Source organism: Mercenaria mercenaria, chromosome 10 (assembly GCF_021730395.1).
Source record: "Mercenaria mercenaria strain notata chromosome 10, MADL_Memer_1, whole genome shotgun sequence".
In the NCBI taxonomy this organism is placed as follows: domain Eukaryota; kingdom Metazoa; phylum Mollusca; class Bivalvia; order Venerida; family Veneridae; genus Mercenaria; species Mercenaria mercenaria.
Genome location: NC_069370.1, coordinates 8,782,583 through 8,810,112, shown reverse-complemented (window position 1 = coordinate 8,810,112; position 27,530 = coordinate 8,782,583). Strand labels below are relative to the sequence as shown.

General features: G+C 34.3%; 1 long non-coding RNA gene across 30 annotated transcripts in view; it reads right to left on the bottom strand.

Moving 5' to 3' along the window:
* LOC123533680 (uncharacterized) overlaps positions 1–25,099 on the bottom strand; it is an 80,000-nt gene extending 54,901 nt beyond the window's left edge. For 8 of the 30 annotated variants that reach the window (XR_008372591.1, XR_008372605.1, XR_008372608.1 and 5 more), the window contains exons 1-3: positions 12,863–13,495; positions 8,454–8,613; positions 3,206–3,233 (exon numbers count right to left, since the gene is read on the bottom strand). This is a non-coding gene — a long non-coding RNA (uncharacterized LOC123533680). The other 22 variants (XR_008372584.1, XR_008372586.1, XR_008372579.1 and 19 more) reach the window with 12 other exon arrangements.
* Positions 25,100–27,530: the final 2,431 nt, after the last annotated feature.

Sequence of the window (27,530 nt, the reverse complement as noted above, 5' to 3'; positions counted from 1 at the left end):
AGTGATAATTATGCAACCGGTTGGACTAGTTACGCCCCAACTGGGTTAGTCCAAAATATTAAGACGTGTACATGCTCATTGTACCTTCAACATTCATTGTTTTATTATTTTACATTTTGTTTTTAATTTGCATTGTAATCCTAACATAACCAGTACTGGCGGTAGACATCAAAATGTTCAAAATGTTAGGGTCGATCCAGGTAACGGACATCTAGGTAAGTATGGATTAATTCACTGTCAACGGTCATATGGGTTGATCCGGACCTTTTCGTTGTGATACCTACATTTTCGATTAGAAAGACCTTCCCCTGTAATGTTTTTTTTTTTGCTAGAAGAAACCAGTCAATCATGTCACATCCTTTCTGACATAGTCAAAATCAAAAGCGGCGACATTTAAACCTGCTCTGTTTACAAACAGCATTTTCTGAATATATTTTTTTCACTCATTCTGATATTATGATGCCTGAAATATAAATTTGACATATTATTTTAAAGAAAAGCAACAAGAAAAACGAAATATATGCAAAAATGCTAAATGTCCATACTTTCCATATCGATTTTATGTGTCAAAAAAGTACAGACAGATGAGTTTAGTTGATTGTTTGAATTTCTGATAATTGCTTTTCTGTTCTTTTATTACCTTTCTTTCCCAATTATAGCATTTGCCAGTGAAAATGTGGAAAAGCAAGGTTTCCCTACTGAGACAGAGCTAAATGGCTGTTGGACAGTTAGACATACATGCTGATAAAATTAAACTTAGTGAACAATTACAACACATATATGAGCATGAATAATATATGAGCATGTGTTCGACCGCCTTTGGATTGAACATGTGTTTAGTTTACTTGCAAAAAGTATGATCGATAGTCAGTACTTATATACGGTTCAGACAGAGTGCATAATATGAAATTGTTACACCAGAAGATGAAATAAGTATTGTATGGGTGGCTAATAAATTTGGCTGAAAATGCAAGGATAGCGAGCTTATATGTTTAGTAGACATAAATCGTAGAGATACTTAATTATAAGTTTTGTGGTAATTTGCTCCACTAAATACAACCACAATTATTATGGATATAAATAAACCATGCAATATATTTTAGTAAATGTGATTATGTTCTTGTTTACTTGTATCAGGCCGCATACTACATAGCTTTGAACCTGTGGACATTTAAATGAATTAAACAGACAGGTGAAAATTCATTCAACTATATTCTTATATCTTGATAACTTGATAAACATATCAGTGTGCCAAAAAAAAGGGTCTTCATCCTTTTTTTCAGTATGCCTAAAACGTGGGTTTACACTAAGCGGGGTAAAACTCAGTTGTATAGTTCCTCGGCTCTAGAGTCTGCTGTAAAAGCAGTTCAAGATGGGCCTTTGTCTATACGGAAGGCATCAGAAACCTTCCATGTGCCTAAGTCAACCATAGGTGACAGGATTAGGGGAAAACATGAACTTCATGTACTTATTGGCAGGCCTTCACAAACTCAAAGGGATATCAAAAAAACTTTAATTGTTGAGTGTGTGAAGATGGCTGCGAGGCGTGGATGCTGAGTGTGTGAAGATGGCTGTGAGGCGTGGAATTAGGGCTGACCAGGAAGCAAATTCTGTTACGAACACAGGTCTTGTGCAAGAGATCAAATAAATTATTATAGGATCAGGTTATACAACATTTTGAGCGGGCAAAGACTGGTGGGAAGTCCTGAGTTAAATGCTGCCATCCTGATGTAGTCATTAAGAAACCAGAGAAACTTACCTCGACAAGAGCCCGGGTAAGTTTGTGTTGTTTCTTACCATTTCTTGCATAGCATACGCGGAAAGTACTACCTCATAATTGTATAGATGCTCTCTATCCCACACCCCTTTTGCGCATGTACAAACTTCCTTAACACATGTATGATGAAGCTCGTGTGATGACGTGTCCCACGCACTATGTATTATTTTTCCATTCATAGTCAATTATTGTAATATAAAAATAACACACAAGGAAATTGCACCTTGTAACAAAATTTAATACATATGTTACTATATACAGTAACAAAAATGAATGCGTTTTCAGCACGTTATTGCTTTCACACACTGATTATCACTTATTGGCCCGGGCCGAAAATTCTTAATATTAACCCGCCCGGTGAACACGTGTGCGTGAATCCAATGGCTACATAAAACGTCATCATGGTCTGTGCGCTTTCAGTATGACGCCCAAGTGGACATTGGAGTTGTTTCCACACGCTAAAATGTTGTTTATCGCAGAACTGCAATGCTTGGTTTTTAGTAACGAAACAGCACATCATCATGCACATATTTACATTGGAGCTAGAATTCCGAGTTTCAACAGTGTTCTGATATGTGGTATAAAACAGCATGATTCGCACCACTCAATTTCAACATTTCGAGGAAGTTGCAGGTTTCTTCCCAGTGAAAATGTTATGACTGCTTTTCATAAACATGGAACTACTGATAAGAAAACTGCAGTTTTTTTCATGGAATGGCTCAAATTAGGCTCAAATTATGTGTTGTTCCACATTTTTAGAATGGCGAACCATTTGATGAGTTTGATAAGTACATAAGTAAGTAAGTAAGTAAGTAAGTAAGTAAGTAAGCTTTATTTAAAGTCGGCAAGAGGATACAACAATACAACATAAGCTCATAAGAGCTTTTTAACCGACTGCATAAAATACACTGTATATAAGCATCAGAATACAAACAGCTACAAAACAAGATATATAATCAAGGCATAAATGCATTGTTAAGAATGCATGAACTAAAAAACCAATGAATTAAAGCACAAGAACTAAGATGAAAGCATAGTAAACAAACAAAATTAAACGCACACATAATGATAAATCTAAGGAAAGCACATTCACAAAGCAAAGTAAACAGACAAGAACTAAAAACACAAGCATGGTATATAAGCAAATAAAAGCAGCACATAAGGATAAAAAAACTAAGGAAAAGCATATGCACGAAGCAAATTAATTAAGCATATAACTGGAGAAACTAGGAATAGGATTGGCTAAAGAGAAGATTTATGCCTTTCCAGATCTGCAGAGCTAACTATCCAGAGTTGCATGCAACACATTTGCAGTTTTTGCCATTCCAGAAAGAAATCATATTTTTAAACTGATTAAAATTGTTAGTCTGAATTCCTCTGGTAGTGAGTTCCACAGAACTGGAGCAGCATATCTAAAACTGTTCTTACCAAATCTAGTTGTTTTAACATGTGGTACCTGTAAAATATTTGTATATCTAAAATTATAAGAATAATTTCTCTTACATAAAAGATCATCCAAAACTGAAGGGGCTAACTGGTTCAAGATTTTGAAGGTTTCAGTGGCCACGATTCTGATTCTTCGGATGTGCAAAGATGATAACTTGGCTTTATCGAGCAGATCTTGATATGTGCTTGTGTAATCCCCATATACAAAGCGTAAGGCCCTTTCCTGAATCTTTTCTATCCTAGTAAAATTTCTTTTGGTGCAAAAATGCCATGCTAACGGGCAGAAATTAAAATTAGACAAAATAAAAGAATGAAAAATGGTAAGCCTATTGAGTCTACATAAATTTCTACCTATTCTTTTCAGAATGTTAAGCTGCTGGCCTGCCTTTTTGCATATATTTTGTATATGGGTATTAAAACTCAGGTTAAAATCAATATCGACCCCTAATAGCTTAACCACATCATCACAGCTAATCTGTGAATTATCAATACAAAAAACTGGATTTTTACTGTGTGTCTTTTTACTAACAGCCAGACCCTGAAACTTGTCAGGGTTAGCCTTCTTATTTATTTATTTATTTGGGTTTTAAGGCGCACCTACACAGTATAGGTTATATGGCGCCAAACAGGACTACAAATTTTGGTTCCACATCTCATTTACATCGAAATAAAAACATGAGGTATTTGCAAGGATAAGGCAGTGGTTCCAATTCTTTTCATACACAGATCGTCCCAGAACCACATGGGGCGGATTAGCCTTCATGCAGTTAGACGAGAACCAATTTTAAGTATACTGCTTTCATTTAGCAGGACCTGAATCAACTGCTCCAAGTTGGGGGTACTAAAACAAAGTGTGTTGTCGTCAGCATAATTGTACGATGTACATTTATCAATAAAGTAAAAAATGTAGTTGATGAAGACATTAAATAATATGGGACCTAATACAGAGCCCTGGGGCACACCCTTTTTTATCTGAGGCCAAGTGCTGACGACCCCACCAACCTTGACCTGTTGCTTCCTGTTAGACAAGTATGAAGACAAAAGGTTAACCAAATGTTCTGAGAGGCCACAGGATTCCAGCTTACACAGCAGAATATCATGTGGGAGACAGTTGAAGGTCTTGGACAGGTCCACGAGGACAGCAGCTACATACTGGTTGCTGTCCAAAGCCTACCTCCAATCCTCCAAAAAGTCTCATGATTGTAGTCTGGCACCCCTTTCTAAAAGCATACAAGAAGTTGTCAAATATATTGTCAAAATATAAAGTCATCTGTTCAGATAGTACTTTTTCAAATATTTTTGAGGGTACAGACAAAATACTGACAGGCCTATAATTAGATTTACACAAGGGATCATTTTTTTCGTATATTGGTGTTACTTGTGCACCTTTAAGCCTATTAGGAAAGATGCCTGTAGAAATATTGGAATTTATCAGGTCAGTTATAAAAGGGACCAGAGACTGTCAAGTTTGAGTAATTTAACAGAAACCTTGTCGACGCCAGTTGCCTTTTTTATATTAAATGAATCAATGATTTTTGATACTTTGTTCTGTTCAACCGACAGAAGTTAAAAGAATTACTACCAAAATTTTTGCCCAAAATTTTTCTAATAATAGGATGTTCATCCTTATCAAAATGATAGTCCTGGCCAATTTCATTGGCAACATTTACAAAAAAGTCATTAAAATATTTGATGTCTAAGTATTATCAGATATCATGGTTTCATTTTCATTTAGAATTACCTTGCTGTGAGAAGAAGCACATTTTTTGGACATAAAAGGTTTAATTGTATTCCAAAAATCAGTGGATTTGCAGCCACCAATGCAGCGATCCTGAAAATAATTGTTAATAGATTTTTTCTTTAACCTGTTTACAAGGTTTCTCCATTGCCTGTACATTTCCCAAGTTTTGGAACATCTGTTCTTCAAAAATCTAGTATAGTACACTTTCTTTTTTACAGGAGCATGTTTATCAAAAACCTCAGTAAGCTTTGATTCAAAACTGTTATACACATTATTTACTTCAGTTTTTTCATTTAGCCTTACATATGGGAAATAAATTTTTGAAATATCAGAGTTAAAGTCCTCAATATTAAAATTTCTAAAGCTTCTAATATTTACTTTCTGTTTTTCTATAGTTGGAGTATTACTATTTATTACAGAGCTAATCATGTTATGGCAGTCACTCACTCCAGTTGGGAAATTCAGAGTTCTCATAAACCCATGCAGAAATAAATCCTGGAGGCCAGGATATCCCAGGTAAATCCTGAGATATCCTGGGATATCCTACGTGATCTTTTAAGAGCTCAGCTTAAGACAGGAAAAGCCAGGACCCGAATAAATGAAGACAGGATAAGGCAAGACAATCCAGGACTTATATAAATTGATTGAGGAACAGGCAGGACAAGCCAGGACTTCTTCAAATAAGATTCAATAAGCTGTAACAAATGTAAATCATAATTTTCTTTATGCAGGAAATCCCAGGATATCCTGAGAAATCCTGCATTAAGATAGAAACCAATGAAAATGAAGGCTTCTGAAGCTGTTATACATGTGCCAAAAAAAATTTGAATGTAAACAGGAAGTGCTTTGTTCATGTTGTTGCTGGCACATGGAATGGAGCAAAATATTTTAACTGGAATCTCTAAAAATGCTTAAGTTTAAGAAGGATATCAGGTAAGAACATTAAACTTTCTAATTTTAAATGTAATTCAAACCTGTAATGTCACAGGACCAGAAAAAGAATTATAGACTAAAATACCATCTTTATTCCCCTCAGTGTCTTAATTAAACTTTTACTTGGTCACAGGTATTTTTTGTTCAGGTATATGTGAAGGATAGATAATTATGCTTCTGTAACAAGAGTTTATCTAATACTTGTATATATTTTAGGTGATTGTTATATAAATAAATTTTAACAACTGACTTAATTACATGGGTGCCTAAATATAATGAGGGATAGGCTGAAGCTGGTCAGGCAAAGGTTAATTACATTCAGCAGTTGATGAAATGAATTGGAGTATGAAAAGAGATGTTGAATTATGCCAATTGGAAAAAAAACAAAAACAATACAACCTGTCAAATATGATCATATTTAAGTATAAAAATAACATTTGACATTTGACATTTTTTATTACATTAATTTTTGTTTATACAGTTGTCAGTGTTTGTAAGATACCTTTTATATGAATTCACCCAAAAAGAAAGGAAAGCTGACAACCTGTATTTGTCTTTAGGATCTCATTTCAGTCTAATAATAATCTTAAAGCTACAAAAACTTAATTCTTTCCAAATGAGACACAAGGACTGATTATTTCTAACAATTATTTAAGGTAAAGTCCTGCACCCAGGATAACCTTGGATGTCCTGGCCCCAGGATTCCTTCTACTTGCCAAGAAATCCCAGGATATCCTGGCCCCAGGACACTCTACCATCCTGGCTTCCTGGGATTTCCTGGTCCTGGTACTCCATCTACATTCCAGGAAATTCCAGGATATCCTGGCCCCAGGACACTTTTTCAATCTTGGCTTCCCAGGATATCCTGGGATTTCCTGGCCCTCAAAATGTTATTTTTTACATCCTGGCATTTCCTGCTTATACAGGATTGTCCAGGAATGTGCAGGAATAAATCCTGTTCCAATTACCGGCGTGAAAAATCTTGAGATATCCCAGGAAAATGGCAGGAATTTCTCCTGAGATAACCTGAGATATCCCAGGATAATCCCAGGATTTCCTGGCCTGTTTTCGCACGGGAAACTACCCTTACGAAATGGTCAAAAAGCTGCGAACATACCGCGAACATGCTGCAAACATACCTATTCGCAGGATATTCGCTGCTACCGCGATCGTGCCGCAATTGGTTTGATACTAGTTCGCGGGATATTCGCAGGAAGACCAATGATCGCGGCATGTTCGCGAGAAGAACTTAGAACATTATAATCTTTTGGTAAACTGATACTGAAGAGCTTTTATAAGAGCAGGTAATTGTAGATCAATTAATTTGTAACATTATCTGTAAGGTCACAGTATGAGTCTGATAAGTTAATTACAACCAGATATTCTGGACATGTTTAGAAGGAAATCTGTGTGCATTACAGACAGTTTTCATAAGTGATTCTTAGAGGCTGATAGGAATATATACTTTTTGTGGTAAGTCAGAAAATTTATGTTTAATACCTATACTCGTATATCTCAGTAAACATAAGGAATTTTAAAAATGAAATAGATATGCTTAACCTTTTGCAGAGCTGTATCAGATTATCTAAAAAGAAATAAAAAACTAGCTTATTTTGACAATTTCTATTAGCTTCATAAGTCTGATAATTGAACATGTAAAACTATGACAGATTTGTAGTGATACATATAACTTATCAGTTTGAAGAAAAACATTGGGATGAAATGAATACATGCACTCAGACACTGTTATTGAAATGACAAGTAACAGTTAAAATTCAAACATATTTTATCATTAAAACTTTGTTTAAAATGCTCAAAATATGATATGGAAAAGTTCAGACATTGATAATTTGAATTTGTTACAACCTCAGTGTTCAAGTTTATTCAATAAATTTATATATATCCCTGATTCCTACTAATTTATTTGTTTTTGCACTTTTTCTGTGCATGCTTTTTTGTAGAGATGGTTTTCAGCTAGTTTGCGGCATGTTTGCAGCAACTAGTTCACGGGATGTTCGCAGCAACTAGTTCGCGGGATGTTTGCAGCAACTAGTTCGCGGGAAGTTCACAGCTACTTGTTTGCGGGAAGTTTGCGACAACTTGTTCGCGGCAAAACTAATTTGCATGTGAAAAGTGAACACCAAACGAACATCCCGCGAACAATTATACCAATTGTATCAAAAGTGTTTGCGGCATGTTCTCCGGATATTCGCGGCATGATCGCAGCAAGTGTTCGCGGCAAACTATAATATTTCCGTAAGGGTACTCTTAGAATTCGTCAGAATAACATCTAACAAAGATGGGTTGCAATTTTTCTTAAAACATGTTGCCTCCTTGATTAAGTTTGTTAAATTGAATACTTCCATAATGTCTAAAAGTGTTCTACCTTTGGATTCATCTAATAAGTCATAATTTAAATCACCCACTGTCATAGTGGTCATAGCTGCTGATGCAATTGTGTAAAGTTTTGCTAAATAGGTCTGAAAAAATGTCATTCTTGAAGCTAGATGGTCAGTATGTGCACAAGAAGCACCACTTTTTCTTATTTAAATTTACCTCAATTACAATGTTTTCTAGATTCTTCCGTCTTCTAGATGCAATATCTGCTGGTATGAACACGGCTAACCCTCCACCATGAATGTCTCTGTCATTTTGTTCTAATTTATATCCTGGTACGTCAAACAGACTATCATGATATGATTCTCTAATTTACTCTCTACAATAAAAAGAAGGTCAACAATTTTATTGTTAAGTAATTCACTAATATCATGAAATTTTGTTTTAAGACTGTTAATGTTTAAATGCGCAAAGATAAATTTATTTGGGTGTTTCTTTCTGATATCTCTGATTTCCACAAAAGAAGATTCTGCAGTCGAGTCAGTCATATCTGATTCTGATGTGATCTAAGTTCATCAGTGTCAGTATCATCAAAGAATGAGTCTGTGAACTGAAAAATACCACACGTGTCACAGATCCATGCATCGTCACTATATTGCAGTGATTTATAATCCTACAGCGAAATTCCTGCACATTTAATGTGCCACCAGTAATTGCAACCTTCACACAGCACTGCTCGCCTTTTTACACTGGCTACATGGATAATTTACAGGCCCAGGGTTTAGTGATACATCTCCACTTATCAATAATAGGAAAAAACTGCTATATAATCTTTTACTCAGCTTGATAGGGATTGATACATAAATACAAATTTACTTCTCTCTTTATTGTCTAATTCGTCTAAATGTGCAAGAATAAGTTTAGTGCACTTGCTTATATTTTCCCCATGTTTACCCTATATTGCTTCCGGGTATGACTAAACACAGAATTAGAGACAAAAGTACCGCCAAACTATTTAGCCACTGAAAACTAGCATCAGGAGTTGTAACTACTCCCCTTGAGTAATGCAACCAAACATATGTATTAAAAAAATAATACACGCCAGAGCCGGGCCGGGAGGTGGTAATCGGCCGAGGGCCATTATTCATATTCCAGGCCGATTATCACCTCCCGGCCCGACTCTGTCGTGTATTAACCTCTAATCAATCCATTAATTAACTCATGTATCCGAGGAAGAAAGAAACATACAGCCCTCAGGAAGTTATTCTGCAGAGCCTCGTTACTCGGGCTAGATATTCCTATCTGCAAATCGAAAATGTGATAAATACTTATATTGCCAGATGCTTATCGTTTTTTTCTTACACTACTCTTTCAAAGCTGAATGCCAAGCAAGAGAGTTGTCACTGACATTTTCTTAGCTTTGGAATGACCTTGGATCAAACTTGTGATCTTAAAATCGCACACAAAGCAAACCTTATACCACTGGAAAATCGAGCTTCTATTTTGCAAAATATAATTCAATAACAAGTATGTTTTAATCAGATTAATATCAATTCCAGCTAAACTGTTTGTTTATTTGTTTAATGCAGAGCTCCAGATAAGATGCGTATTTGCGTAAATATGTTTTGAAATTTACAAAAAACGCATTTAAAATCAAACCTACGCGTACTGATACGCATTGAAAAAACGGGATACGTATTTTACTCGATTAAAGAGCGTAATCCAATTTTATCATAAATCAAGCACATCCTTTTTGTAATCGAGTACAACAAACAAAAATGGCATCTCATAAAAGCAAACGCAAACGATATCGTAACATAATGTTATTTTTTTCTTCAAGTATATTAAAGCGTGAGACAAGAGATGACTTGGACAATGCCTATCGCTAAGCACGTGATCTATGATATATTATGGGTAACTGTTGAAGAAGCAGAAGCACCATACATGTGGGTGTTTCTGAAAAAAAACAAACATTGACAGTCAAAGTATCACTGGCTGTTGATATATCGCAGTGGTCAGTAACTTAATTTAAGATGTAGTGTAAGATGTAATGTATGCAGTAAACAAAATGTTAAAACTATCTGAATGAAGGCTCAAAAAATATTCAGGAAAACAGCATTGGTCGACAAAGGCACTTCAGCAGAGCACATGAATATCAGAAAATTATACAAACAAACAGTTATTATTATTATCCTTTTAAATAATTTCGAATTCTGAAAAACCATTTAGAATTCTAAAATACCCTTTTGAAAAAATATGTAGGAGTAAAATACCCTTTGAAAAAAAAACTAGAGGGTAAAATACCCTTTAACCTAAAATCTTATCTGGAGCTCTGTTAATGTATATTCAAATAGCTATTAGTGCTCTTTTCTTTCACAGGCAACATAATGGATGATTTGCATTTGACGGTAAAGTCTAAATTGGGTTTGGAACTGTGATGAAATGTTGAAGAATTTCAAACACAAGCTAGTGAGGGTCGTAGGCACAAGAGAAGCATGTCTAAGCAAAACCAGTTCCAAGTCAACAAACATTACTGTGATGTCCTGTGTTAATGCCATTGGGCAGAGGATTATCAGATGTCCCCTATGTTCATAGTGAAGGGTAAAACAACCTGCACGGTTTTAATACCCGGGCTGCTCCTGTTAATTCCTGCTGGTATTGCCAAGTAAATGGGTGGATGGACGGTGCTATAGGGGAGCAATGGTTAAAAAAATATCTTTCTGAAGTTCTGTGGGCCATAAAGTCCATAACTTCTAGTCCTTGATGGCCATTCCTCTCACGAGACTCTTGGTATTTTAATGGCCACACTGGAAGAAAATATTTGTCTTTTGGCCTTGACCCAACATACTACTCTCCAGTTATAACCACTAGACATGGCATTTTTTGGTCCCTTGAACAGTAAATATAATCATAGCAGAGGTACCGGCGCCGCAAAGCGCCGCCGACAGCGTCGCATTACAGTTACACGTGTGAAAAAGAAAATGAATAAAACTGTGTATAGAATTACTATCGAGTTGAAAATTCGTGGTACTTTTTGGAATCGGTGTTGTTCGGGTTTCTTCCAGTACACAATTCTCATAGTAATTAATCAGTAAGACGTCAATAGACGCTTGCTGTTTACGATTGACAAAAGTGTTTTGCTTACTGCTTTGAACGTTGAATAAAAATGTAAATGAGCGTCTGATAATAAGAATTTAGTGCTAAATACATCTTCTACGAAGAAAAAAAGATAAAATACAATATTTTCAATGGGAAACGATTTTCGTCACGCTGCCATAAATGAAATTTATTGTGTATATTTATATTTGTAATGGTAATGATGACATCATACTTCCACATTGGTGCAGTGGTTACCGAGTTTGTGTTGAAAATCAAAGGTCGGGAGATCGATCCTCACCGGAAGCCATTTTTCTTTTTTCAAATTTCTTTCTTTTTGTGTGTTTTTTTTTTTTTTTTTTTTTTTTTTATGAGTTAACAAGTGTTTTGTTAGTGATGTCAGGTTCCAATGTACTGTCTGTAGATAAAACTTATTTTTTAAAAAGGCATTGAACTGTGAAAAGCACATAATGCTCTTCTCCCCGTTCACATATATTTCATCCACAAGCTTAAAAATCACTGACCAGAGTTTATTACTAGGAAAAAAAACTATTGGATAGAATTATCAATAAACATCAAAAGGCTCCTACTACCATTGAATTCCTATTCTATACCAGCAGTGCTAAAAGATTAACCATAAAAATGTCATAGACTGTTAACTTAGCAGTTCAGTAAATAAAGCAGGAGTTTTCGAGAATTTCAGCAAACAGTGATTTTCTCTGGGGCTAGTCTTTTGTGTTTTAAACAAGCTTTGTACATGTAAATGATTTTCATTCCCCCATACCAGACGTCTATTATAGCAGTATTTGTGCCTTAAAGTTGGACACATTCTTCCTTCTAAAAAGAACCGTTCTTTAGTTCGTATATAGCATATTTGTAGAATTTTCGCTTATTAAGATTTAATCTTAATGCATTCTAAGACATTCATTCTGAAATCATGAATTATCATCAATTCTTAAAATTTTAATAGATCTTAAAGAACATTAACTTCTTAAAACGATTAACTTCTTAAAACGGATCCATAATTCCAGATAATTCCAGCAGCACTCCTTTAATTTTCAAGGGGCACTGGTGATTTTTCAAGGGAGCTCTGCCCTCTAGGTAGCTCCTAAGTTCATATTATATGCTTACGAATTTCTGCAATAAGTCATTACAAACTTTGTCTTATGCAATGATGATTCTCACAAGTGACACATTGCTCAATGATTTATTGCAAAATACTGCTGCATATATTGAAAATATGACTGCAAAGATCTTGGTTTTCTGTTATGTCTTTCATCTTATAAACCATTATGACCATTTTGCATTTGATTTTGACATATATTGCATTATAATTATTGGTTTTAAAGCTAATTCTAGCTATATATAGCTTGATTTAGCTATATACATGCAGCTAATTTGTGACTTTTCTTGTGGACTTCACGTTCAAATTCAATGACTGATCACTCCCTTACATTTTTACCCTCTGGCATGTGACATGATGAAGTACAGCGACCTGTAAATAAGTTATCACGCCCGAAACGTGCAAATACCTGCATACTGGTACAAAAACATCTGCACAGAGCCCAATGTTCTTTTCTTCTAGGACGACCGGACGTTCCTACAGATGGACCTTTATTGGGTATTTCTTTTGTTAAAAAGTACCCAATATGCTACAAAAAGAACCCATTAAACCACTTCGGAATGAATAGAATTTACCGTTACCTATTGTTCTCTATACCACAGGAGCCTGAAATTCTATCTATAATGCTCCAAAATGGCTAAATATAAAAATGACCCCTCCTATAATTTTGGAGCATTATAGATAGAATTTCAGGCTCCTCAGTCTATACCCAACAAATGTTCATTCGTGGGCTCGGTGCAAATGGCGTATTTGGTTAAAGGGAAGTAACTGTGCACTACCGAAAATAAAGAAGATCAGTATGTTATCGTTGATAATTTTAAGACTGGTTTACATATTGTTTTGAACACTATGAAACACTTTGGTCTAAAATAAATGATTAATTGTTCATGTTGTTTGCCCATTGTGAGAATAGGTGGTAAGATAATTTAAGTCTCCCGCATGCTCACTCGATAAACAGTGTAAATGTTATTATACTTCATGTTGCCCAAAATGAGCACCCTGCACAAGCATGTCCATATATACCTTTGATTACTAGCCTAAGGGTTACTTACTCTACTTCGTCAGTGACGGGTGTCCATTTAATTACGACTCAGTTGTAGTTACATACCTTCTTCTTGCCCAATTTCCCTAAAATAGAAACTACTATAGATTCGGCATGTTCGGCTCCTGCTTAGGCCCTGACTTGTGAAGCAATTACCCTTATAACCATATATTGTAATTGCATTAAAATTCAGTCATGGCTCCTGTAGATACTGTAGAGTTATGGGGTCACAGGTCATCATAATGGTGATATTAATTTTGCTGTATTTGATTCTGGATCTGTACATGTATTGGAAGTTGTGTATAATTCAACATTGTGCAAACATAAGTGGCTGTTTATAGATCAGCATTGCGGCAAATGAAATCTTAAAATACCTTATGCATTTTGTATTTTCTCACTGTTTGATATTCTACATCCTCTGAAAATATAAAGAATACTACATGTATTTACATAAATTTCCATATTCTAGTTTCTTAAACTACACTGCATGACCGAGATTAAATGCATAATTCTAAAGACATGTATTGTTCCTTTCATGTAGCATTTTTCAAAATCACGAGAGTTGTAATGTTCATAATATATAGAGTCGTAATGTTCAGTGCATGATATGGCAAAACCTACAATTTAAAGGAGCCCAGTACTTTGAGAAAGCCTATCTAATTTAAATAGTGTTTAAGGTTCATTTACTAAAAAAAACTATTAACACTGACATTCAGCTTTTGTCTAAAATGACCAATCTTTAAATTTGTAGTTTTGTCATATTATAAACATTAGAATATGAGTATTTTTCTAAACTAACTTAAAAATGCCAAAACAAGAAAAAAAAAAAAAAAAAAAAAAAAAAAAAAAAAAAACAAAAAAAAAAAAAACCCAACAAAAAACAGCACGCCCGAGTCGGGAATTGAAACCGAGTCGCCGCGGAAATAAACATGTTTTTTGCACTGTTGACCAAAACATCACGGAGGAATAAGTACTTAACGGTCGTTACTTATAAAGTTTTAAAATTCAGGCAACCTCCGATGCCCCGTTTCAAATGCTTTTCAATTTTGAATGGAAAAATAAAAAAAAATCTTATGTGTTTCCATATGTTATGATCAATAACTAAGTTTCTTAAAAGGCCTTTTTCGGAAAAACAAAAATAATATTTCCTGTCTCCTGTTTTAGTTTTCGCACGATCTTGAGATCCGTGCCTTTAAGATATTGCAATCATTTCTTAGCTCACTCGAAGAGTCGGGGAGTTATTAGTGTAGGTGGATGGTTCAGCGTTCGTCGTCTGTAGTCTATCACCCCGCAAGTTTCATAAACATCTTCTTTGAGACTAGGTCAGAATTACACCAAGCTTGTTCTAGAGCACTCCTGCAAGTTCCTTTCTAAAGAATTCAAATGGGTCTGCTTTACCGCTTTTATGGGCAGTCACAGCTAAATACAAATGTATATATAAAAATCTTTATACAACTTCTTCTCATGAATCTCTTCATCGATCTTCATCAAACCTGGTCTGTAGCAACATTATAAGATTGTCTTTAAAATTTGAACAAATTTGGGAGCTAGGCTGCTTGTATGTGCCACTGGATCTAAATTAGAAATACTTTTAAACGACTTCTTCTCAAAATCACCTAATGGATCTTCATCAAACTTGGTTTATAGCAACATTATAAGACATTCTGCAAAAGTAGTTCAAGTGGTAGCCTGGGAATCTCGCTTTGTCAGAAGAAATCATACCTAATATCTATGCATTAAAGATCCCACTTAATTTGCGCTAATTAGTGTTAATTGGCATTCATCGAATATCTGATATTAACAACATGTCAACTTGCGGGTAGAAAAAAGCTAGAAATTGTCAGACTAGATCCCAGACTATTCAAATTACGGCACTCGCGACATTTTAGGGGCCGCTAGAGCTAAAATAGAATTAACTTTTTTTGAACTGCTAGGTGGATAAATTAGCTTGGTACACTCATTTTTAGGTCCTCTCTAAGTATGTTCCAAGTAGAGATGTTAGCCCCTTTCAGTGGACACTAGAGTTAAAATTAGAAATACCCTGAAACAAATTCTTTCCGTGAACCATTTCACGGAACTTCACCAAACTTGGTCTGTCGCATTATTTTAAAGTTGGTCTGTAGCATCATAGTAGGATCCTCCCCTCAATTTGTCCAAATGGTGGCTTTTGGTCCCTTTTAGTGGCCACTAGTTTATACTAAAGACAGTTGAAAACATTCACGACCCAGCGTGTCATACATCTATTCAAGGTGAAACAGCCAAACTCAGAGAAGCGACTTCTTAATATTAAGAATGAAAAACCATATGATTCATATTATTCATGTAGTTTACATGATACTGCAGCTGAAGAAAAAACATGTATCTTTAGTTTAGATGTTGCTGTTTTGAAAGTCTGTATACTGAGATGTACCAATAAATATTACGTTGTTATAAATGTCTGAACATTTCTCTGTTATCATGTATGACAGGAATTCAGTGTAATAGGCATGACTTTGTCACAGAGGCAAGATTTTCAGTATTTAAATTCCAGTTCTTATTACAAGATAGATGTGAAATAGTGTTGGTACAAAATTTAAATAAACAAGTTAGTTTTGTTATATTTTCTGGTCCATTTAGATCACAGAGTTCATTCAATGTTTATGTATCGATACAACCTTTTAAAATTAAGCCACTGCTACGGGTCTTGAAGGTTGTTGAAAAAAATGTCCTCTCGGGAACAGACCCAGTCACACCAAATCTACTTTAATGTTTTGCTTGGTTGCCGTCTATGCTTCCAAAGGTCTTACAGATTTTATATGTTTGATGCCAAAAATAAATAAGGAATCAATTCTTTGATAGTGTTTAGATGATGTAAATTAAATTGGATGTGTATGACAAAAACGTGGGATGATTTCAGATGAAATATTATTGAGGATATATGTTTATTTTGTGTTGTTACATATACAGAATTATCAGACTACACCAATACGACATCGAGACTAAATTTTTCGTCCTGTTTTAGAGTGAATAGTGCTTTCTTTATTGTTGTTTGAGACTTGCATTTGTTAAAAATAATTTAAAAATGTAATAAAATGATGTTATTTGTTTTAACAGACATTTAAGGACAAAAAATACAGACAATTTAGACAAACCAGATATCTGAACATAAAATATTTTACAGGGTAGTTGTACTAAAACTTATTCAAGAATCAGACAATCACACATTGCATAAATAAGCAAGAAAAGTAATTAAAAGAAATAAATGTTCAAAGACAGCTCTGGGTTTCAATGCAAAGGTTGTTTACACAGTTTGAAGCAACAAGGTTTGATCATCACTAATTAGCCATTTTCTCTTCAGATAGGTAACATGTCATATGGCGGATTTACACCAAACTTCACAAGAGTGATCTCTACCAAGTTGTGCGTATCATCAGCATTTTACAGTTTGGTGATTTTCAGAAGAAATATGGCCTTTGTTTCATAACTCTGCCATCTATGATGAGAGTTTCAAAATAATTTGGCTCACCCTAGCTGAGGTCAAGGTCACACTTTGAAGTCAAAGGTTTTAAAAGGGGAGCTGTTTTGTGTCCAGTCCATAACTGTATTCATGAAAGAATTTTAGTTATTTGGTACAAATGTTTACGATGATGAGACCACATGCCGCATGCAAGACCCAGACCCCTATCTCCAAGGTCAGGGTCACACTTTGAAGTCCAATATTAACAGGGTCTGTTTTTTTGTCTGCCACTCATCAAAAGATTTCAGAATTACTTTTAACAGATGTTCCGTTCCCCATAATGAGAAGACATGTCATATGCTAGACCCAGGCTCCTGTCTCAAAGATCAAGGGCACACTTAGAGATAAGAGACATTTGGTAATTTCTTTTGTCTGGTCAATAACTTTACTTTGCATAGATAGATGTTGATATAAAATGATCTGTCGCACTGTATTTGTTGAATTGCAAGACCTAGACCTCTAGCCCAAAGTCAAGATCACAGAAGATGAAAGATTGTTGTCTTTTGTTTTGTCTGGTATGTTGCTGGATATATACTCATATAACTTGGCATAGATATTTATCATTGCAAAACAATGTCATGCAATACTCATATCCTGCTCTGAACGGTCAAGGCCACAGTCATCCAAAGTAATTTCTGTTTTTATTGGTACATGGAATTACTTCCCTCTCACGAGATATGTACAGTGCATGCGATTTTTATCAGTTTTCCAATTAATTTAGAAATAGAATTATGTTTAAAGGGATAGGCTTCCCTTTAATATGATAAAATATTTGATTACATTCACCAATTACGGTCCAGAAATTTCAAACTACATACCTCTTCATGAATAATATGATATATACTAATGATTGATATAAAGAATATTATGAAAGGTAGACCTTTTTTTTTAGTATTTTGCCCCAGTTAGCTCGACGAAGGTGTTATATTGGCTGGCAACATGTTTTGTAAAAGAAGTCCCTAGGCGGAGGATGTTGGTAACTCTGTCATACTTTTTATTGATCGAATTGTGATTAAAACTGATTATTTTACTTTTTAGCGAACCTGAACCAAATGTTCAAGGTGAGCTATTGGTATACGCAGACGGATTAGACTCCCTCGCCAACATTTTAGTCCCGTGAAAATACTGGCAGAAATTACTCAAAACTTGATTCCAGCTGACCTCTTTTATGCGCTGCCAGAGCTAAAAAATGGATATACATTTACAGTGATACATTGTACATTTAAACAACAAGTTTTGGTGAATCACTTGAAGGACATTTACCAAACTTGGTCTGTAACACTCTTGTATGGTTCTCCCTCAAGTTTATTCAGATGGTTCTGCCAGAGCTGAAATAAAAAAAACCTCAAACAATTTCTTAAACAGTTTTTTGATCTTCACTAAAACAAAGATAAAAAGTAAGGGTAGATTTCCCGGAAGCGCAGAGCACCCCGAAAACAGCCATAGAACCAAGTATCGCTAAGTAGGCCCACAAAAAGAAAAATGTAGACGGGTTGTTTGGTTTGTAGCATCCTTGAATGGTCCTCTCTCAAGAGTGTTCAAATAATTCTAATTGACCATTTTCATGGCTGCCAGAGCTAACATTTACCATATCCAAATTTACCGGAATCGGTCTGTAGCATCCTTCAGATTTGTTACAATAGGTACGCTTGACCACTGTCAGTGGCTGCCAATGTAAAAGCAAAACAACTTTCTCATGAACCATTTGATTTTTCATCACATAACTTTGTCTGTGGCATCTACATGGTGTTACGTGACCCATTTTAAAGGCCACCAGAGGTAAAAATAGAATAACAAAAACAGAAAAAGGCCCTCTTTTAGGCGTTGTCAGTGCTTAAAAGCATTGAACAGCTTCTACTCATGTACAGCTCAATGTATCTGCATCAAACTTGTTATATAGTATCCATTCACTGACATCTCTCAGTTGTTACTAGAGCTCAAGACAGAAACTTTTGAACCACTTGAAATAATTAATGGATTTACAGGATCAACTAGAGTTATGCTTTCCAGTCACTGTTTTCCCTTTCACTGACCTTTATCAATATGTAAAGTATCATTTCAGTACCTTACACAGTATTCGAGTTATGTCCGGACAATTTTTTTTCAAAGTAAGGGGGATAATCCAAAAACGGTACATTAATGTTTTTTGCTTTTTTCCAAAATTGGCATTGTCTGAGCTTTTAAAATCAAAATCCAAAGAGATTGTAAGGGCTGTCCGATATTTGTACAAATTGGTGAAGAATATGTTTTGTCTGACTACACATGTATATGAGATATCTCTTAGATAATCTGTGGTGTCTGATTTGAGGAATTTATAAACCTAATGGAAATTGATTGTATCTGACCTGACAAAAATAATAAGTGGTGCCCTACAAAATAAAAAGTTAGTCGTGTTAACCTTAACATCAACATCATTGCAATTACAATCATCAGTTCTACTATCATCATTTCTACCATCATCATATCCAAGTTCACCACAGTCACCATCATTATCGTTATCACCGTCTCCAAAAGAATGATCATCACCATCATTACATCAACACCATCTTTGCTATCATTATCGTCATCATCGTCAACATCACCATCATAATAACTATGATCATCAATATCACCAGCACTCTGACCGTCAACATAGCATTTATGGTAACTGACTTGAGTAAAATAGTTAGTGTCTAAATTAAGAGATAGCGATTCTTAACTAAAACGGTACTCTAGACAAAATAATTATTTAAGCTTGTTCTAAATGGGAACGCCTTGGTTATTGCATGTAAATACTTGAAAATATGAACTGTTTCTTCATATATTTTTTGTTTTTATATGGTTTAATGTATCAAACCCTTGTAAATATTGTATATACAGCATTTTTGTATATGTATGCATTTATGTATGTTGATAGTAGACCTAACTTAATCACCATGTATGTCATCTATTTAAAATCAAGTCATTGCTTACGTAAATACGTACTTACTTACTTACCATCATTATCATTACCAACATTACATCATCAGTAACATTACCATCACAATCACCACCACTATCATCAGGAGCATGAATTTAATCATCTTAACCGTTGTCAAAATTGCCACCAGCAAAATCATCGCAAAAATTACCATTAATATCATCATGGCTATCATCATATAATCAACATCATCATCGTCATCTCAGCAACCATTACCATTAACGCAATGATCTCCTTTAATTCCATTACAATTTTCTGTATCATCACCGTCAACATCATCACTTGATATACGTATGCAAAACTGGAAACGTCTTAGTTACTGCATGTGTGTATCTTAGATAGTGAACTGTTTGTTTTATCATGCCATTTTATCATTTTCTTTGTTTAAAAACATTTATATGTTTTTTTTATGTTTATAAATATGTTGAACTGTTGAAACTATTTGGCATATGTACTATTAAACATTGTTTAAGAGTGCTACTCACCTTCACGACAATCACAATCATAATTATCATTACTTGAAGCTTTAGCACCTTTACTTTCTTCATTTTCTGCATCATAATTCTTATTGCGTGTGTTAAACGTAAATATTCATTCTATCTGCTGAAAATATTTGTTCGAAAGAATTATGGATAAATTGCTATTTTGCGGACACCCCTATTCTGCGGTCATGCGGCCAAATATTATTACCTCCATGATAAAACAATTACATGTATTTTATGCTTTTCACTGATTTTATCAGTAAAAAATCGTTAGAGGGTATAGATCATATCGAAAACAGAAATATACCAAACAAGAGCTTCGCCTAGCGGGGCAATATACGCCCGAAAGGCTTTTTAGAGGAGGGAAGCAAAATTTAAAGAAGACACATATTTAAAGACTTTTGGCGGGGCATGTGAGGGATTGGGAGGGATAGAAGGATGTGTGCGTGCGGTGCTGGTGACAGTAGACAGTTTACTAAAGAGCAAGAAACTAAATAAAAAAAAATGCAGGGTGCGAGAGTGTTTGGGGTTTGGATGTGACAGAATACTAAAGGGCAAGAAGCTAAATGAAAAAAGGGAGGGGGGGGGGGGAGGGAGAGAAAAAATAATCGGTGGGGCGTGGGGTTGGTGGGCCGGGGGTGGGGGCGGGGGTACAATGTAGATTGGGCTTGGGTGTAAATGAAAACAAAGATTTTTTTTGTTGGCTGGGGAATGTATATGTTCTGGACATGAAATATGATGGGGAGATTTGACCTTGCTGTGACCTTGACCTTTGATCGTCCACTCTGGTTTCAGCCTTCTGAACATCGACTCATCACCACACACCTACACCCCAAGTTTAAAGTCGATACCTTGAATTGCTAATAAGTTTTTTCCGGACATGAAATTAAACTTACAAATTTCATCTTTAAGCTAAACTTGTGACCTTGACCTTTGATCTTCAGAGCCAGTTGAAGTGCTCTTATATTGTCTCATCGCCACCTAAGAACATGTCAGGTTTGAAGTCAATACCTTACAGGATTATTAAGCTATGTCCCCGACACGAAAAACGATGGTCAGTTTTGACCTTTTAGCATAGTTTTTGACTTTGACATTTGACCTGCAAAGCCGTTTCAAGTGCTCTGCCCATTATCTCATCGCCATCTTCCTATATGCCAAGTCTAAATTCAATACATTTAATGTTGATAAAGTTATGCTCCGGACATTAATTTATGACGGACGGATGGACGAAAAGACGGACGCACGCACGCAACATCACATCATTCGTCTGTTTTTTTTCTAAACCGGCGTATTAATAAAATGCACCGCAACTGATCGCAGATTGGCCGCAAAATAGCAATTTACCCAGAATTCTTTCGGAAATATATTTTAAACAGATAGAATAAATATTTACGTTTTACTCAAAATTGTTATTGTTGCATCGAGCAAAATTTTGTAGTATTGAACAAAGATATTAAATTTTTAATAAATATTTTGTGATATATAATAAATGTTTTTGTTTTATTGAACAACTTTTTCAATAAATATTTTGTAGGATTGAATAAATAATTTGAAAACATTGAATACATATTTTGTCGTTTCGCAGATATATTTTTAGTTTTACAATAAATATTTCAAAAGATAGAAAAAATATATCAAAGCATTGAAAAGAAATTTCAGTTTTACAATAAATATTTTATGACATTAAATAGGTATATAAAGATAGGCAATAATTATAATAATTATAATTGTTCCCTTGCAAACAGAAGAAATGATGCCAGGCTACTGATGTTTTACAAGATTGTCCATGGACTGGTTGCAGTGCCGATGCCATCTTATATTTTACCTGCTACCCGGCTCACTAGACACATGCATTCCCTATCTTTCCGGCAAATTCAAACACCCTGTAATTATTACAAGTTCTCTTTCTACCCGGCTACCATCATTCTCTGGAATTCTTTGCCGGCTGACATTGCTCAAGCACCTATCCTGGACCAGTTTAGGCAAGGGGTAACCAAACTGGGCCAGGACTTCTGAGTGACCAGGCTGTTTTTAATCCTTTTACTGTACATTTCGCCTTTTTATTAGCACTATCAGCTTTGTCTCAAATTCTCACAAATACTTTATGTATTACTTTATTTCTCCTGTACATTCCTGCTTTTAAACTCTTATGCACTGACGCGCACCTGCATAAAATACTCGCAAGGGTGTCATGCAGTATTTATAGATAGATAGATAGAATTATAGAAGATATAATATTGCAACACATTACATGCCATATACAGGTTTAAGTTATAGGTAAATTTCAGGAATAACTACACTCTGAAACTTATTATTATTACTGAATAATGATTGTCTCTAAACTTTTAGTTTTGTATATTTTTTGTCAAGATGTGGTGAGACTTGTTTTTTTTTTACATTGTAAACAGTCTCTTATAATTCAAATCTTGAATGGCATTGTGTTTTTATATCAGTAAATCATTAGAATTAATTCGCTAATCATTTCATTAATTCAAGTTTATTATCTAATTATCAAGATCTTCAGTTGTCATTTAATCCATTGTTTTACAGGTCGTGATTCTAATGAGTGTCAAAATGAAGGGCCACTGCTTATTGGTAAACAATAGAATTATATTTGAAATTATAGTTGAAGTACCAATACGCATTATGTCAAAATGTTTTAATACACTTAACCAAATATATGCAACTGTTTAAATCATTTCAAACAAGAGAAACCGTTACCTTCTTAAACAGAATTTATCCTTATAAAATACACGTTTCTATATAGAAGACATTCACAAAGAATAAAATGGAAGTTCAAAACATAGTAATTGGGTAAATCCAGCATAATGATGATATCAAAAGACAAGGCTAGCCCTTCCTAAGTAGGGTGTAGAGTTAGCCGACTCGAGTTTAAACAGTCTGAAAGTATGAGTCGATGCTGGTTAACAATGATAACACGAATAGATTAAACCTCAGGGAAAGCACATAAGCCTAAACAGTCTGTGCAAATGGTATTACTAAGACTTTCAAAAGGAACAAAATGTCAAAATAAGACAATACAAATCTGTTTCCGTGGGTACGTAAATATTAATTCCAATTCAACAAAAATGAGGTATTAGGGAAAACAGTTAAACATGGAAATCAAACTTATCTGTACTTCTTAAGTGACATAGTGAATAACTGGTCTAAAATGAAAATCGTGAGTTGTGTTTTGCCTGACATTCTATAAATTCTGCTGTTAATTTTTAATAAGTTTGTCAGGATTAATTATTATATTGTCAATGGGATTAATATAGCTCACTTATATAGCAAGGTTTATGCTTAAGTACGGATAAGAAGAAGCGGGCTTTGAAACAAAAACAGAGACAAGAAAGTTTGTCTACTTAACAGGCTTATCGGCTATGACGGGACCCCAAACAGAACATACGCGCTAATAGTTTAAGATCGACTGAGCGGTTTATCTGGTGAAATAACTTTACGACTGTACGGGTCTGCTTGTTCGGTTTTAAAAGACGCCATGGAGTTTTAAAGAATACAGTCATAAATAATATAAAATCAAGCACAGTTTCACAGAAACAAATATTAGTCATTATTGCTACGATAACTTATTTAGAAGCATATTTAGAGTTATATTTGCATTTTATAAAGAAAATGATGAATAAGAATGTATATTAATTGAAAATGATTTATCAAATTAAAACTTTATTTGAGAGGCAACGTGTTATTTTCATAAAATTTAAAATTTATGTTACCTGGTAATATTGATTCTTTACTAACTTTTCACATATTAAATAAACTTTAGACGTGTCAAAAGCCTTTTTAATATTAATGCGCATAGAACATTCTTGATCATATTATTCATTTTTACAAGTTATATTAATTACATCTGTTTTCCTTGGACCATGAGTAAATTTGACATTATCAATTTATGTGGATAGTCATTCATATTCACAATGGCATTAGAGAGTAAGATAGCACAACTTTTATTCTGATGGGTAAATACATATATGTTTTTTTATACCTTTAATAGGTTACATTTATAAACAGTATTATTGTCATTTCTGAACGTTGATCCTGGATATGGTAACTAAATTCATGCATCAAACATCAGCTTATATCATTACTAAATCTACAACGGGTTTTTTAACTTTGCTTGTTCAATGCAAAGTACAAGCCTGACGTTTAAATATTCTTTCTGAAGTAAGCATTCTTCCAATTTTCAATTAATATTAAAATTATTTCATAAAGTACAATGTATGTTTCAAATATTATTGATATCGCTTTTGTATTTGTTCTTATTTTGTAATGTTTTATGTTCTCCTGAATTCTGAAGTCACATAGAAGTTTGTAGGTTATAATATGAAAAGAAAAAGAAAATGAAGGAAATACCTTAACATTTGAGCCTTTATTTGGTCCAATTTTGCAGCCAGGCTGTCCAAATATCTGGTCATTTTACATCAGTTCCATCATTTAAAGATAGATCATACAGATAATAAATATCACATTCTACAAGTATATCCATACCTGTGAAATCACGAAACATATAAAACAGCAACATTTTTTAAATATTTTAAACAAACATTGCTTAACGCCGCTTGTATCCTTATATTGTTTATCCGATGTTATGATGCAAGCTGGCATTCCTATAGTTCTTATTTAATTTCTGCGTTCAAACTAAATATATATACAGAAAAACTGATTTACAGGCTGTAAATGACGCTCTCTTGTTACAATTAATCATTATTACAGCCGCTGTATGTTAATGAATCAGCTTGGAATCAATACAAATATTCAAACATGTCTACATTCATTTATCTAAATATTAATCCTGAATAAAATCAGTGTTTTTAAATTTCTGGTTCTTCCATTCACTATCTATGTAATAGAATTCAGCTAAGACAGGTACTACGGGCATGTTGGGTGTTACATATTTCATTAACAGACTCAGTCAAACCGAGTCTGCTATTATTTTGCTTGTTTGCATTCTTACAATGTTCTGTTGAAACCCTAGGTTAGAGTTTCTGGCTCTAGGGTTAGAGTTATTGTTTTGGCTTAATGTGTATGTTTATAGTTGCAGATTTGCTTAATTCTCAGATTACAAGAGATCAATCCCACAAAACTGCAACTCAAAGCAATGCATACATGCACGTACACTTGCCCAACGCACATATAAGGAAGGTAAAACTTTTAGATAACTTGGACAAATTAAAAAGAAAGGAAACACAGTGGAACACCATATTGGAAAGGTCAGTTCATAAAACACCACTAGGGAGTTTAAATCAGTCTAAGGTGCGCACTATAACTCACTCGTCACATCAACTAGAACAGTAAGAGTTATCCCAGTTAGATGAACGTCCTTCACGTTCACGATTTAATTAGGTTCTTGTACAATTATTCTAAATAGTAAGCTGACTAAAGACCCATACACGCATATACTCAAATTCTCAGCAGAAAAAAGACACCTAGAGATACGTTTAAAAAAGGCCCACAAAACAGTTTCCCTTTTAATGCTGAACTCCAAACAAGGGATGTGCTTGTACATTTTTCACGTCTTTGGTTTGACGCGACAGAGGATTGAATTCATGACGCGGAGGCGCTAACACTATGCTATCGAGATGGCTTATCTCATTATCTCATTTATACAAGTTGTTCTGTTTGGGAACTTCCAGAAACATATTAATATATATTTGAATAGATTACTAAAATGATACAATATTTAAATAATAACTATACACGAAGAGTCTGTCGAGATCAAAACCAAAAATGAACCTAGCATGAACGAGCAATTATCTCCATAAAGAAAAAACAATGTTTCAGCCATACAATATACATTGTATAAATAAAATAATGATAGGACATGCTCTCATATTAATTAATATTTATATTTTAATATTTAGCTCGTGTACTTCAAGATAAGCCAAGCTTTAATGATGTTAATTAAACAAGTCTCATATTATAAGATTGAAATAAAAATAATTACTATTTTTATTGACATTTAACCAGAAAAAAGCAATGGATATAAAACTTATTTATTAATTTTTCATTTTCAAAAATCTAATATTTATCTCAGACCATATATGTTATAGTGACAGGGAATAGACCAAAACAGAAAATTTAAACTAAAGCCTCAAAAGAATTCCATTAAAGTAATACAGCTTGAATAGTCGTTTATCCGAGTCAGCATTATACACTACCCGGAGGAATTCCTCTTTTTGCAATATTGTTTCTTCCGGGTATTATCCGCATGAAAAGATCTGTAGCATGTCGGCTAGAAATGGTTTACAGTCAAATAGCACTCTGTGAACAACAGCATTGAAAAGTAATCTAGGCTGTCTCTTGCTGACAAGCACCAATGATAGAAGAAAACAAAATGAGGTCATTTTTATTTTATCTGCAGAATTGCAAGAGAAATTATGTTTTTCAAAGTAATTGAATAATAATTATAGAAATACATGACTTGAAAAGCTACAGAAAAGTGTGGCAGGTCCTTGGTATATTTTGCAATGCAAAACGTGTTACAAAATTAGACAAATACAACTTTTAGGATAACAGAAAGAAGCTGATATAAGGTATACATACAGAAAAGCCCTATGAGATATCATCATGTCAAAACATAACCTCATTGTGCTCGGTGTATTTCAAGAAAAGTCATTGCAGATGATACTAAATATTAGGAAAGCTAGCTGACAGCTCTACCTTATAACATTCTGCTGAAAAAAACTTTTAACCATATATTTCAAAATAATGATCAAAAATACATTACCATCTTAGGGTTAGCTGTATAATTATTACATGTCACTTAAATTGAAAACTAAACTAAATTTCACTTGTATTTTTAGTATAGCATGAAGGCCGTACAAAATCGCTCGACACTTGTAGACATTGTGAAAGTATGAGTATGAGGTCTATTCAATGTTATTTATGATAGAATTCCGGTCAAGCCCTTTGTGCTTTTCATCACATCTCATTAACAGACTAAATCAAGGCAAAACTGCTTAAATTTTACTTGGTTGCATTCTATGCATTCAAGAATCTTGCTTTAGATTTTCTTTTGTTGTACTTAACTTTCACGCAAAGTTGATGAAAGCTTAATTTGTGTGTTTAGCTCAAGAGTTA